At 38.1% G+C, this 13,609-nt stretch overlaps 1 long non-coding RNA gene across 1 annotated transcript in view; it reads right to left on the bottom strand.

Annotated features, from left to right (window-relative positions):
- LOC147168648 (uncharacterized) overlaps window positions 1-13,384 on the bottom strand; it is a 47,907-nt gene extending 34,523 nt beyond the window's left edge. The window contains exons 1-2 of the long non-coding RNA XR_015095899.1: window positions 13,251-13,384; window positions 545-626 (exon numbers count right to left, since the gene is read on the bottom strand). This is a non-coding gene — a long non-coding RNA (uncharacterized LOC147168648). The remainder of the gene's footprint in view (window positions 1-544; window positions 627-13,250) is intronic.
- Between the last annotated feature and the right edge of the window lie 225 nt (window positions 13,385-13,609).

Below are 13,609 nucleotides of genomic sequence, written 5' to 3'. Positions count from 1 at the left end.
CAACACTGTAAACTCCGGAGCAATGGAGAAGGGTCATGAGGGCTGATGAGAGCAGCTGCTGTACAGTATTTATACTTTTCCACTGTGATTGGCAGATTAAAAGAGAGGGGAATGTAGTGATGAAATTTGACTAAGCCCATCAATATAAAGTCTTGGACAACAATGAATGCCACCATGAGTGACAGAAGAAAATGTGAGTTTTTTTTTGTGTGTGTGATGCTACAATTCCTTCATTGATGATCTAAATCAAAGTCTTTCCAATTATTTCCTACCTCAGCTACAGTAATTTTGCCAAGGTGAACTCCCAGCGATCCAGAGCAGAATTTGTTCACTTGTCTTGCCACTACAAAGCAGAGGCGGTGTGCAATACTGCCACAGTGATACTGATCTTTCTCCTACAATTACACACAGTGGAAAATGTCTACAAGGCTATTGGGGGATGTGGAAATGTTGAGGCAGCAGGATTTGATGAGTGGAGGCCAATCTCGTCTCATTCAGGCGGTTTAATTTGTTCCCAAGTAGAAGTCTTTATAGTCACTAATACCTTTATGTCTTGCCAAGGTCATCCATTGACAGCCATCTGGACATGTTAAGGTCCCAGGAACAACATGTACCCTATGTGTGACCTGGAGGACAATATGAAATGAAGGGAGAAATGTCATTAACATTTTAATTCAGCTGTCGTATGAGTGTAAAAATTAGCTAACCACTTGAATAGTAAAATATCAATTCATCCATTTTCTATACTCCCTAACCACATTTGTGTCGCAGGTCATCTGGACCCTGTCCCAGCTGTGTATGGGCAAGAGGTAGGATATTGGCACCATATGGGCAATTTAGTGTCAACATACAAACTGCACACAGTAAGGTCTGAGTCATAAGAACAATAAAACACAACCTTAAAACAAATACAATACTTACATGACTTGCCGTCTTATAAGAATTAAGTCAATTTTTCCCAAGAGAATACAAAATATTGATCAATTTCCAAATCGTACGTCCTCGGGGACATCTGATTTTATAGCTTGCACTACACACCAACCAAACATATTTTTTAATCCAACTAATGCCACATAAAAGCTTTCAATAAGTGTGGGCACAACGAGGCTGTGCCCTAAAACATAGCCAGCTTGTCTGGTTCTCTCTAAATGCAAAATGAATTTGACAAATGCAGTATTGAGGACTGTTTCCTGGACTAATACATCAATAAATCAATGGGTGGAGTATAAAACACTTTTATATGCATTGGGCGCTGGTATGTAGAGGGTGCGAGAGCACTGCTGCCCCACCACACATGGCCGTCACATTATCACTATATTGTGATATATATATATATATATATATATATATATATATATATATATATATATATATATATATATATATATAATTAGAAGAAGGGTGGAGATGTTCCATACCGCTTCTTTTCCGACCAATACCAGTACAAGTAGTCAATTCTTGAGTAGTCAACGATACTCATACCACTTACTGATATATATCACGAGTACGTTTGATGCATAAAATGCCCAAAAAACAATGGCAGATAATTTTTTAAGAAATAACAATATATCCCATTATCCCTATATGGCATGAAATTGCATGAAAAAAATGTCATGACATTTATGGCAATTTTCTATTCTCTTAGCTCTGAAAAAATCCGGAGACACTAAATGTATTAATTATTATTAAATGTATTTTATATAGCGCTTCCCACCTTACAAGGCCCTCAATGTGCCTTACATTTGACGACTCATTCACCTATTGATGAAGCAGTATCTTGCTCAAGGATACTTTGACGTGGTCACAATGGCATGGGATCGAACCCACAACCTCTGGGTTGGGAGACAACTACTCTACCACTTTTTTTTGTCACCTCACATCATTGTCCATTGGATATTTGATAACAAAATCGCCCCGAGACCATTCTTGATTTATGCAGTACTGACACTTCCCATATCGGTTGGCGTACGATGTCCTGTTGTGGAAAATGCTCTCTGCCCAAATCATCCGCAATTGTGAGCAAATGGCTTAAAGCATTTTGCTGCGAGTCATTTTGTTACAACTCTGCGTGCTTCCAAGAATTAAGAGCTTGAACCCTGTGATTATCATCAATTTGAACCAAAGGAATCAAACACTAAGTCAAGTCAACTGTGCTGTTACTTCCAACCTTTTTTTTGTATTCCAAAGACACGCAAGCATCATTCATACATGCGTGTGTGCATCCTGACACACCCTGGACATTCAAATGCCATCCATTAGTTGAGCGTTTCGCAAAATGATTGCATAAGAATGCATTTGCCAATCAGCTGAAGGATGGTGCATGCGCATATTTAATCATGCAGAGAGGAATAATTCTTCAATCAATTTCATGCCGTTGAACTGTTAATCCCCTCAGCTGTCAATGACTTCAATGAGTAAAGGCCAGATGGCGAAGTGGTTTGGATGTCAGATTGTTAGGGTGGAGGTTACAATGCTGCTTTCCTATGATAAGACCGGAACCCCTGTGCATACATTTACAGTACATACTGTAGATAGCAAAATCAAACGCAATGTCTTTTAAAGATTCTAAGGGCAGTTCAAAGAGGTGCTTTTAGTAGACGGCAGCAGATGTTTGTTGTTCGTAATATGCTGTTCATAACGTTCCCGGCTGTGTCTTAGTGATAAGTGTTTCTATCATTAAGGTATCTCAAAACACTGCCATCAATAGGATGAGTATTTAAAATACTGTAAATCAAATCTCAAGTGCTGGACAGATACTCCATGTTTATATTGCTCTGATACTGCTGCCAAGACACCTGTGCTCTGTTTAGAAAAGACACCTGTGCTCTGTTTAGAAAACATGAGGTTTGGGTACGAACTTGATGAAATGTTGCCTCTGATGAACAGGGAGATGATTCAACATGAAACAGAATGAAACAATCACTCAATGGACACAAATTATTGGTAAATTTATAATTGAATAAAACCAAGAAAGACTTGAATATTAACTCATTCAAACGCAAAAACGTGTAAATAATTTTTTAATGCATTGTCAATCGCTCCCAAAAACGTATTTATACGTTTTTATGTTGTTGTTTTGTCATACAGAAGGCTTTGATGCAGCAGAGGTGGCTTAAAGCAATGGTAGTTATTACAAAAAAACGGCCAGCAGGTGGCAGCAGAGTATAAGAGATCAAGCAGGGCCACCGACCAGGAATCTGAATAAAGATGAAACTTAGCTATGTTCTAATGCTAATTGCTGCAAAACGGAAACAGATACAAATATACTTTTTTTTCTTGATGAAAGAAGAGACTCTAATCTTTCTTTTGGTAGGTTCCATGTTTTATAGCAATAGAACACAATATTCTGTGGGCCTTGCCAAATCTGTCAGAATCCAGTAAAACAGCCGGGAGCGAAGGGTGTTGCTTCAGTGAAAATGGCTGGGAGTGAATGAGTTAATGACGTTGAACGAAAATCTGTTTTAACCATTGTAGTGACAAAATAAATTAGGGTTGGTGGAGAATTCTAACAATTGAGTGGAATTTATTGTTTTATCTCAATCACAGTTTGACAATATGGGTCATTGGATTTTCATCAGATAATGCAGACACACTGGTTTCCTGTTTCCTTTAATTGCTTTCTACTGATTCTGATAAATCCGCCTGGATTTTTGTTCATGATGGGTAGGCAACGTGCATATAAAGCATGCCAAAGTCAGGGAAATGCAAGGCAATTACGGATGATCGAGGGTGATTGCAGTGACTCAATGCAGCTTGCGTATTTTGTCGTTGTAGCATTACTTCATGTACTGTATACATTTTTACCCTATTTTACAATAAAGACGCCGTTGCCTTCTAAACTTGTTGTTTACAACTGGGGAACCAACGACTTCGATTTTATGTGGTTCAGTAAACAGAAGCATCAGCCACCCAGATGCAAAATGATTGGTGGAGAAGGTCTCGAGGAGATGGAGGGCATGCTGTTAGATGTGAGAGCGCGATTGTGAAACACAGAGCCCATGTGTGACCTTTGAACTCTGCTTGATGGATTTCTTCCATCAAAAAAGCTGCTGGCTGTTGCGATGGCACATTCAACACATGAATGGCTACGGCAAGTAGGTGAAATCAAGGTCTTAGCTTTGGAAAAAAGAAAAAGGCTCTACAATTCAAGAAAAAAAAAGTCAAATAATCATCCATCCAGCCGATATTCCATTTTTAAATTTTTTGTTGTAATGTCTTAAAACATGTTTATTGAAAAAGTTTCAGACTTTTCAAAATGTAGAATAAAAAAAAAAAATTCTTAGACAATAGTTATCCTTTTAAATTTCTAACAAAATGTTCAGGGAGCCCGCAAGGTAGTTATCAAGGTTATCAGTAAGTCTTAAAAAGTTAATACCATAGCTCTCTATAGATTTCTACAGTAAATATTTATTTTTCCAAAATTAAAAAATACCTGAAATCTTAAACTTCCACATTTCTTTGTTTTAATGTTGAACAAAAACATAAGGTACAAAAGGTTCCCAGGGTCAGCAGCATCTCTTATAAAGTTAACTGAAAATGTAAATAAATAGTTCCCTACGATTAAAATGATTTCCCTTAGAGGTGTGAATTACCTAGTACCTGGCGATTCGATTCGTATCACGATTCATAGGTCACGATTCGATTCAATACCGATTAATCCCGATACGAATCTATAAATTGATTATTGCGATTTTTTTAAACTCAAATTTAGAAAATACTAATCCGTAAACTTGTACATGTACACTGTAAGATTTGTATGAAAAAATTGTTATCTGAAAATTCAGGTTGCAGTCTGTTTCATGTTTGAACAGCACTGAAATAAAATATTTTGGCTTAATGTCCCATTAATATAACATTCTTCCTTGCTTAATGTGTAAATCCTAACCCTAAGTAAGACATTTTGTTGAATATTCCCATAAAAAAAATGGATTTTAAAAAATCGATTCGGCCGCATATTGAATCGATTCGAGAATTGCGCGAATATTGTCGAATCGATTTTTTCTAACACTCCTAATTTCCCTTATATCATCCCAATATTCGTCAAAATGCCCAATATCAGCGCCCATATCGGTCTATCCCAAGATACGAGTCAAGAACAGTGAACGGTTATGGACCCAACTAAAACTGAGCCGACTTTGTTTTCTAACCCTTTCATTGACTCTTACGGTCATGTGCACAACAATCTTTACTTGCCTGTGCGCCGTGTCTTGCTTCAGTGCACTCTAATGACATTTATATCGTTTTTGCGACCTGCCTATTCGTGCTACTTGCAATTCCACGTGCGTAATAGTTTATGCTGTATACTGGAGAAACATAGTGATGATTACAGACTGAATTGTAAATTGGAGTGAATCTCATAAATTGCCCATCACCGCTGGCCGGTAACTGTGTTCTGCCGCTCGGTCGGTTATCATTAATTTTCTTGTAGCGTATGCCTTTAAATAGGAATTCTCCCACAAAGCGTTTAATCAGCAGTGTGTGTGCCTGGAGTGCACCTAAAGGCCCACAAGGTGTTAAATGAATCATGGACTGCAGCCGCTCCTCTGGTTTAAGAACCCAGAAGGTCATATCAGACTGAAGGAGTACAGGGCCAACATAGTACTTGTCCAAATTATTTTCTCTGTTCGAGGAGGGCCCACATATTATCCAAGGATGTCTTTTTTTATAGCCTCTGGTCCTGGAATTTCATTCTTGCGTTAATTAAGCGTCACTGGGCTTCTGGTCTGACTGGAGAAATGCGCACTTACCAGCTGTCTTCCAGTTTGTTTACTGGGAAGAGCTCACGCGTTAGTGGGGAGGTGAATAGGGTTGCAAAATCTGGAAACTTTCCGAGGAAATAATGGGAACAGAAAGGCATTGGGGATAATAAATGTTGGCTAACGTTCACGTTTGTCTATAAAAGGGATTTATATAATATCCAATCATAAATCAGAAACAAGTTAAAAGGAACTCCGACTGTAATGACAAGTTTGCTCTATATTATTTATTTGGTTGCAACTAAAATAACTATGAGATTAATTAAAAAAAAATTCTTGTCCAGTTTAACATATTTTGTAAAAACTACATTTGTTATTGTTTATTTACGTCGCAATGCATTCCGGCATTCCGCGCGTAGCGACGTAGAATGGCGGCTGGCTCTCTGCCGAGCAATGTGAAATGCTTATAAAGAAAGCAAGGTAAGCCTCCGTAGCATTCCCAAAACTTTTGAATGCGTCTTGTGAATGACGAGAGCACGGCGCGGGGGGAGGAAGACTCTCCTGATCACATGTTGTTTCTTTAGGAACGCTACGAGGCTTACCTTGCTTTCTTTAAAGGCGTTTCACATTGCTCGGCAGAGAGCCTGCCGCCATTCTACGTCGCTACGCACTGAATGCGTTGCGACAAATAAAGTTTCTAAAAAATGTATTCAACTGGAAATTATTTTTGAAAAATGAATCTCATAGTTATGTTAGTAACAAACAAATAAATAGTATAGAGCAAACTTATCATTACAGTTGGGGTTCCTTTTAACCACTATATTGTTTAACAAATAAAACTTTTAAACGTATAAAAAGATAAATTAGTATGTATTTATATTAGAGGTGGGACTTATAGACTTCCAAGAATTTCCAAAACTCTTAGAAAACTAATACTGGCAGCTAGAAAATAATCCGAATATTTGAATAAACTTTACTGCATGTCATCCAAAAATGTATCCTTTGCACACACTTTCACTTGTTAAATGTATTTATCATCATCATCATCATCATCATCATCATCATCATTCTTGACCACAGTAGCAAGAACCCTACTTAGTTGGACTCCTGATCAAATATGCATGTAGCCGAGGCCGAAGGTTTATAGCGGCGCATGCATTTTTCATCACTAATGTGTGCGTGAACCTTAGGCTCTTTTACAACGTGGGAGATATCTCGTTCTTGAAAAAAGTAGTGTTCCATTACAAATAATGTCAAGTATTCTGTTCCCGAGTGAAAACTTCAACAAAATAACAAAACCTGTCGCATTCTTTATCGTAACTTTGGAGGCATTTGAGACTCCACTGTATAATGTGTGGTTAAAAAAGAGAGAGAGAGAGAGAAAAGACAACAAGGTACAGCAAGTGTTTGACTATGATTAATGAAGACAGCCACACAGCGAATGTGTCTCTATGTTTAAAGTGTGCCGTATTTATGATAAAGCAAAAGACAGCTGTCTACTGTTAAGTGTAAGAAGATTGATAAGATTCGCTCATGCCATTCATGCGCAGCGCAGAGTCAAAACAACGAGCAAAAAGGTCAGGGATTTATTGGGGGGGGGGGGGGGGTGAGACATGCTGTGAGCTGCATGATGATATTGGTCAGGTTTTGCATAAAGTTGAGAGATAAAAAAAAAACAAGCTGTGGAGGTGGCCTTCTATTTTGTTGCATGGCATAGCACTGCTTAATACGGGATTCATTAACATCACAGCAATGCGGTCCAACAATGTTGTTGTTGTTGTTTTTTTAATCAGGCATACCATTGTTAACATAACACCGTACATTCCATTTGTCATTGCGTTTTGTTACTACAAAAACAAAAATATGAAATGACAAGTGATACAGTATATCACGCAGTCCCAACTACTTTCCGATTTAAGAATTTATTAACAACTAAATAATTCAGCCAGTTTTGTACATCGGGTTGTTTTTTGCCACAGCGTTAGTGAGGAAACACTGCAATCAGAACTTATTTACTTTTTCCGGACAATTCTCCAGAGTCTCCCTGGTATGGTAAGAATCCTTTTTCTGGGATTTGAACACTGTGTGACTGCATTCTGCACGAGGTATGCGTCCATCCCACAATCCATGCAGCAGCCGTGAGGTTATGAGGTGAAATGATGAGCACACGGAGGCAAAATCTTTACTGTGCACGCTCGCTCCCTTCAAATGGCCCATTGAACCGTGGAAGTCAGCTCTCAGCCCCCCCGCAAGACACTCGCATATTCCCTCGAGCAAGTACAGTTTGCAGAGTGTGTCTGCATGTACATTGCGGGTCAGATGTTGGAGTCAAAAGTACACACATTCATCCTAATACATTCAACTATAGGATACTGCTGTCTTCTGCTGTTATTTTCAGAACAAAAATGTGAGATTTTATTTTTTGTTGGTTTTCTCTCTCTCTTTCTCTCATATATATATATATATATTAGGGGTGTTAGAAAAAAATTGATTCGGCAATATATCGCGATATTACAGCGCGCAATTCTCGAATCGACTCGCTATGCTGCCGGATCGATTTTTAAACATCCATTTTTTTATGGGAATATTCAACAAAACGTCTTACTTAGGGTTAGGATTCACACATTAATAATGGAAGAATGTTATATTAATGGAACATTAAGCCTTAATATTTTTATTTCAGTGCTGTTCAAACATGAAACAGACTGCAACCTGTTTGTAGTGGCTCAGTTATAAGCCTGAATTTTCAGATAAATAAATACATTTTCATGCAAATCTTACAGTGTACATGTACAAGTTTACTGATTAGTATTTTCTAAATTTGAGTAAAAAAAATAAAAAATCGCAATAATCAATTTATAGATTCGTATCGGGATTAATCGGTATCAAATCGAATTGTGACCTATGAATCGTGATACGAATTGAATCGCCAAGTACTAGGCAATTCACACCCCTAATATATATATATATATATAGCTTGGTCCAAAGTGGAGCACTGATTTAAATAACAACGGCCTAGTAGGCTATTCATTCTTTTTGAATGAGTCACGAAAAGCCAATGGAGAAGCAAACCATTTTTTTTACGCTCTTAATTAAAGCCCCATAAAGTATGCTGACATTTTGAGTGCTGTGATGGCAACTCGCACTCGGATGTTTTGTGACTTGAAATAAAATTGAAATTCACCTTGGCCGCTCATCTGTAAGTTTCAATGTACACGATGTGACTCTATCATTTTCACAGTAATGCACATCCCTGTACGAGAACGTCACCAACCGGAATCATGTAAATGCTGCGACAGCAAACACCCAGAGCTTGAGGCGGGCGCTGCGCTGTGGCGTGCACGGCTCGCCTCCTCCTCGCTGAGCTCCACGGGGAAAGGAAGTGTGACAGCGTTGTGTTTGCTGCTTCTGCCCACCTTACTGCTAACACCAGCTCCTTATGCGACTCCTGGGAGCTTCACGAGGCTGTTTTAACTTTAGCAGACTTTATTTTGCTTTAATTGTCCTGTCCCTGAGCACGGTGATATCATCTTTCTTCTCTCAGATGCACTCTCTGTTGGTTTTACAGTTGCTGCATCTGAACAACTACAGCAGACTCCCTCTGCAGCAGATGATTAAAGAGGAAAACGCTGTCTTGGAATAAACTGTCAACCATATCTTTTCGACAGCGCTGCGGAATTGCACAAATTTAACCTCTGTTAAATCACGAGATGTATGCTTTACAAAGATGAAACCTATAATGCATCCAGCGGGAGCTCACTGAACATGCAAATTACAGGAAGATGTGTCGCGTTCTGAAACGTATCTCAAAGGATTTTGTCATCTTTGCAAATAAATGTGCTTGTGTGCAGAGGAGCATTAAAACCGCACTGCGGTGGATCAATACTAGGAGAAAATTGCTCTAATAATAAAGACGATTTTAACAAGACATTGCAAGAAGAAAATAATCAGGATAAAGATAAGATTATTAACCATTAACTGCTGCATATTATTAACGTATGTTAAAAAATAATACTGTCAGGATTCTAAAAAATAGGTTCGTAATTATTTCCTTTCCTAATTGGAGGAAGGGTGTTATTTTGTAACCATTGTAAGTTTCAAATCTGATGGAAGGGCTATTGCATGTGGGGTCCCTCAAGGGTCAATCTTTGGACCCCTTTTGTTTAGTCTGTATATGTTACCTTTGGGTCAAAATGCTTTAGAGCAACTATGTTATGCACAGCGAAATTTGTCAATGCCCACAAATGATAGCAGTTCAATTAAAGCGTTGTGTCACTGTCTACAGAAATGTAACTGGATGAACCAAAATATCCTTCAGCTCAACCAAAACAAAATGGAGTTGTTAATTGTCTTCTGAAGAAAGGAGTATTGCTTTTAGAAAACACCTCAAGCCAGCAACTAAAGGCCAAGTTTGAAATCTTGGGGTATTGATAGACTCTGACCTGTCTCTCAGCAATCACATCAAATCTGTCTGTGCAAAGCAAACATGGTGAAGCGGCATTCCGCTGTTATGATGCACACGGATGGAATAAACTGCCAACAGAAGGGAAATTAATCCCGAGTGTAAACGCTTTTAAATCCAGGTTAAAAACTTAGATTTTGTTCCGATACCGATGATTAAGGTCTTTTAAACATTTTAAAATCAGTAGGTTTCGTTGCTTGTGTGAACCACATTAAGTTGCCCTGTGTATAAAATGTGCTATGCAAATAAAGATGCTTTGCCTTGCCTTTGGTTTTGAATGTAGTTTTAAGATTCACTCGTTAAAAATCCAAACGTTATCTCAAAAAAGTCATGATATAATGACCGCTTACAGTATTCTTGTACCTTTCGGTGCCTTCGGAAATAAGGCAGAGTCATCCAGATGTTCACAGTGTCTCCCAAATATCCTAAAGCCTGCACGCAATCTACCACTTGTGACTTCCATCCTCAGGAGTAGCCATCTGTTTCTGCAAGTGACCTTTCTTTCTAATCACCTAAATTAAGGGGAGTGAAAAAGGCTGGCTTGGATGCTCGCGCCTGTCCAATTTTAATATTGAAGAAACAATTGTTATTTACAGTGACAAATAGTGCACGGGAGCTGTGCCTGTGTCATCTGCCTTGCACCTGGCCATGTTGAACACCTGCCCAGTGCCACTTTGCTTAACCACAGATGGCTAAGGTGAATTTACTATCCTTTCCAATTTTTGTATTGTTTTTTTTTTTTTTGCAGCCAGCAACAAGAGACTCTCCAGGCAGCGCAATATTTCAATTCATCTTTGCCAATAGACTCCTCGCAATATGGAGAATGAGAAATCATGGTAATGAAGGGAGAAAACAGAGTTATTGTTGACGAACAGAGGAGGAGAAATTAATCAGGTGCACAATCACATGGCCTACGTATATATATTCATACATAATTGCATTTGATTATATTAAACGTTCATATTATTGTCCCCTCATTTCTCACACAACTGTGTTAAAACCAGCCATGGTTTTAGGAATGCCAATCTGTGGAAACTTGCCTCCATAAAAATTAGGCTTTTGTGTGTGTTTCTATGGAAACAGAACATTTGTGCAGCCATTCAAAGCAACTAATACGCACCACTTAGAGTGACTTTGTGGGTGAATAAGTACTTTATAGGTAATTATTCGCTATTTGCCATTTGGAGAGGCTGGCATTTAAATACAAAAAAAGTGTTTGTTACAGCCCATGCATTTGTTATTTGTCAGTTGTATTTGTTAAGATATTTGATCATTTATACAATTCACAATTGTGTTTTATTTTTCAATTCAATTGAACAAAAAATTATACTACTGCAAAAGGTAGCAATTATTCTCATTCACTTTTTCTCCAGTTATAAGTTAACTCATTCACTGCCACTGACGGCTATAGACGTCAAAAATTCCTTTGAACTATGTCTATTAGTTTAGCATTTGTTTCCACTTTTGTTAACAAGAGTATGAAAACCTAGATTTTTTTTATTGTACATTTAGAACAGATATAAAATTTGTAATTAATCGTGAGTTAACTAGTGAAGTCATGCGATTAATTCAGATTAAAAAATGTAATCGCCTGAAGGCCCTAATTTTTAATAATCTTTTCTCTTTTTTTTATTGCGTCAGGCGATTAATTTTTTTTATTGTAATTAGTTGCATGACTTCAATAGTTAACTCACGATTAATCACACATTTTATATCTGTTCTAAATGTCCAATCATTTTTTTCCTAGGTTTTCATACTCTTGTTAACAAAAGTGGATTTTTTTTTAAACTAATAGAAATAGTTCAAATGAAATTTTTACCTCTATAGCTGTCAATGGCAGTGAATGAGTTAATAAATATGGAAGCAAAATTTAAAGAGATACAGTGCTCCCTTGTTTCTCTTGCGGTTCGGTTATTGTAGCTTCATTCTATGGCAGGTTTTTCATTTGTAACCAGGACTGGACTGGAATGCCACGGCCGATTTTTGCTATATTGCGTATTTTTCAGACCGGTCAAAAAAAAAATTAATTGGGTCATTCAGAGTGCCCCAAAAAACAGAGTGCTGGAGCCCAAGCACAAGCTTGTGACTATAGGCTGTGTTCAGAAATGAATGTGCGCTCTGCCTCCCGCAGCCCACGAGAATGATGAAACATCCACTTAATAACTACTAGGGATGTCCCGATCCGATCACGTGATCGGAATCGGACGTTGTCTCCCGATCAGGAATCAGATAAATATATGAGGTTATTTTTTTATAACTTTTTATTAAATCTGGATTTAGGCGGTGGCGCAGAGTGACAATTAATTTTTCCCATGGCATGGCATCACTTTACTACAGTGACACCATTAATGCCATCGAGCGGCGGGGCTAAATAAGGAAATGGCGCCGAGGTATTTGGAAGTAGATGATAATAAGTTATTATCATCTTTAATGTGGAAAGAGGAGACGGTTTGGTGTGGCGGAAAGGAGTAGATTGAAGGAGTAGATTGAAAGAGTAGATGCGTTGCCTAGCGCGAATCCGAAGGGTTGGACGTCCTAGCGGGGGCCGGCAGTCTAGACCGGTGCCAGTCTAGACCCAAAGTCATGATATGGTAAGATTAAAAACATTTTGTTTGCTTGCTCTTCAAGTGCAGCCTTTTGTTTGTTGTGAAGTTGGCTTGTTACACACACACACATATAGACAGTATTTTTTTCTTCCTAAAGTAAAACAACATTAGGTTAGCTCATCAATTTGAGTTAAGTAGCTTGCTTTATAACGGTTACAGTAGGTTCTCAAAAATAAAGCTCTTGTGAAAAATTAACATACTGGTTAATAATGGCCCCTTTGAATAACTCAAAGATGTGCCAAAAAAGGGGGTTTAAACGGTTTACTTAATTTAACCACTGTCCACTCACCAAATAAAAGGTATTGGGGTAGTTTTGTTTAAAAATAAATAAATAATTCTCCTTAATAAAATTCAGAGTTATCGGATCGGAACTCGGAATCGACCGATCTCACAGTGAGGTGACTCGGACTCGGGTCCAAAAAAGTGTGAACGGGACATCCCTAATAACTACATTAAAATTGTTCTTTTTAGTTTCAAATGGCTTACCTTAACCGGATTCCTGCGTCACATTGCAGCCAAAGGTACAATGGTGGTGGGTTCATGTATGTGCCTTTTGGTGCAGTAAATCTTTGTTGTGGAAGCCAAAAACGTGTTCCCATTAATACTGTTCTTCTTCTTTGTCGTCGTCTTCTAAATAGAAGACAAAGATGAAGAACTTTGTACATGTCTTTGGATTTCCGAATTGAAACAACACATCTACACACATAGCATTTTACTGAAACAACACAATATGCTTCTTCTTTTTTTTACTACAATCTCCAAGTTTAGGTTAGCATGTTGGCTTGGCCCTCGGCAAGTCAATTTCCCAAAATTAATTGCCTACCCTTGGTTTAGAATGACGATGA

This window comes from Leptonotus elevatus, chromosome 9 (assembly GCF_054856555.1).
Source record: "Leptonotus elevatus isolate MCC_2025b chromosome 9, RoL_Lele_1.0, whole genome shotgun sequence".
Classification (NCBI taxonomy): domain Eukaryota; kingdom Metazoa; phylum Chordata; class Actinopteri; order Syngnathiformes; family Syngnathidae; genus Leptonotus; species Leptonotus elevatus.
The sequence above is the reverse complement of the archived record's forward strand: the minus strand, read 5'-3'. Positions and strand labels throughout refer to the sequence as shown.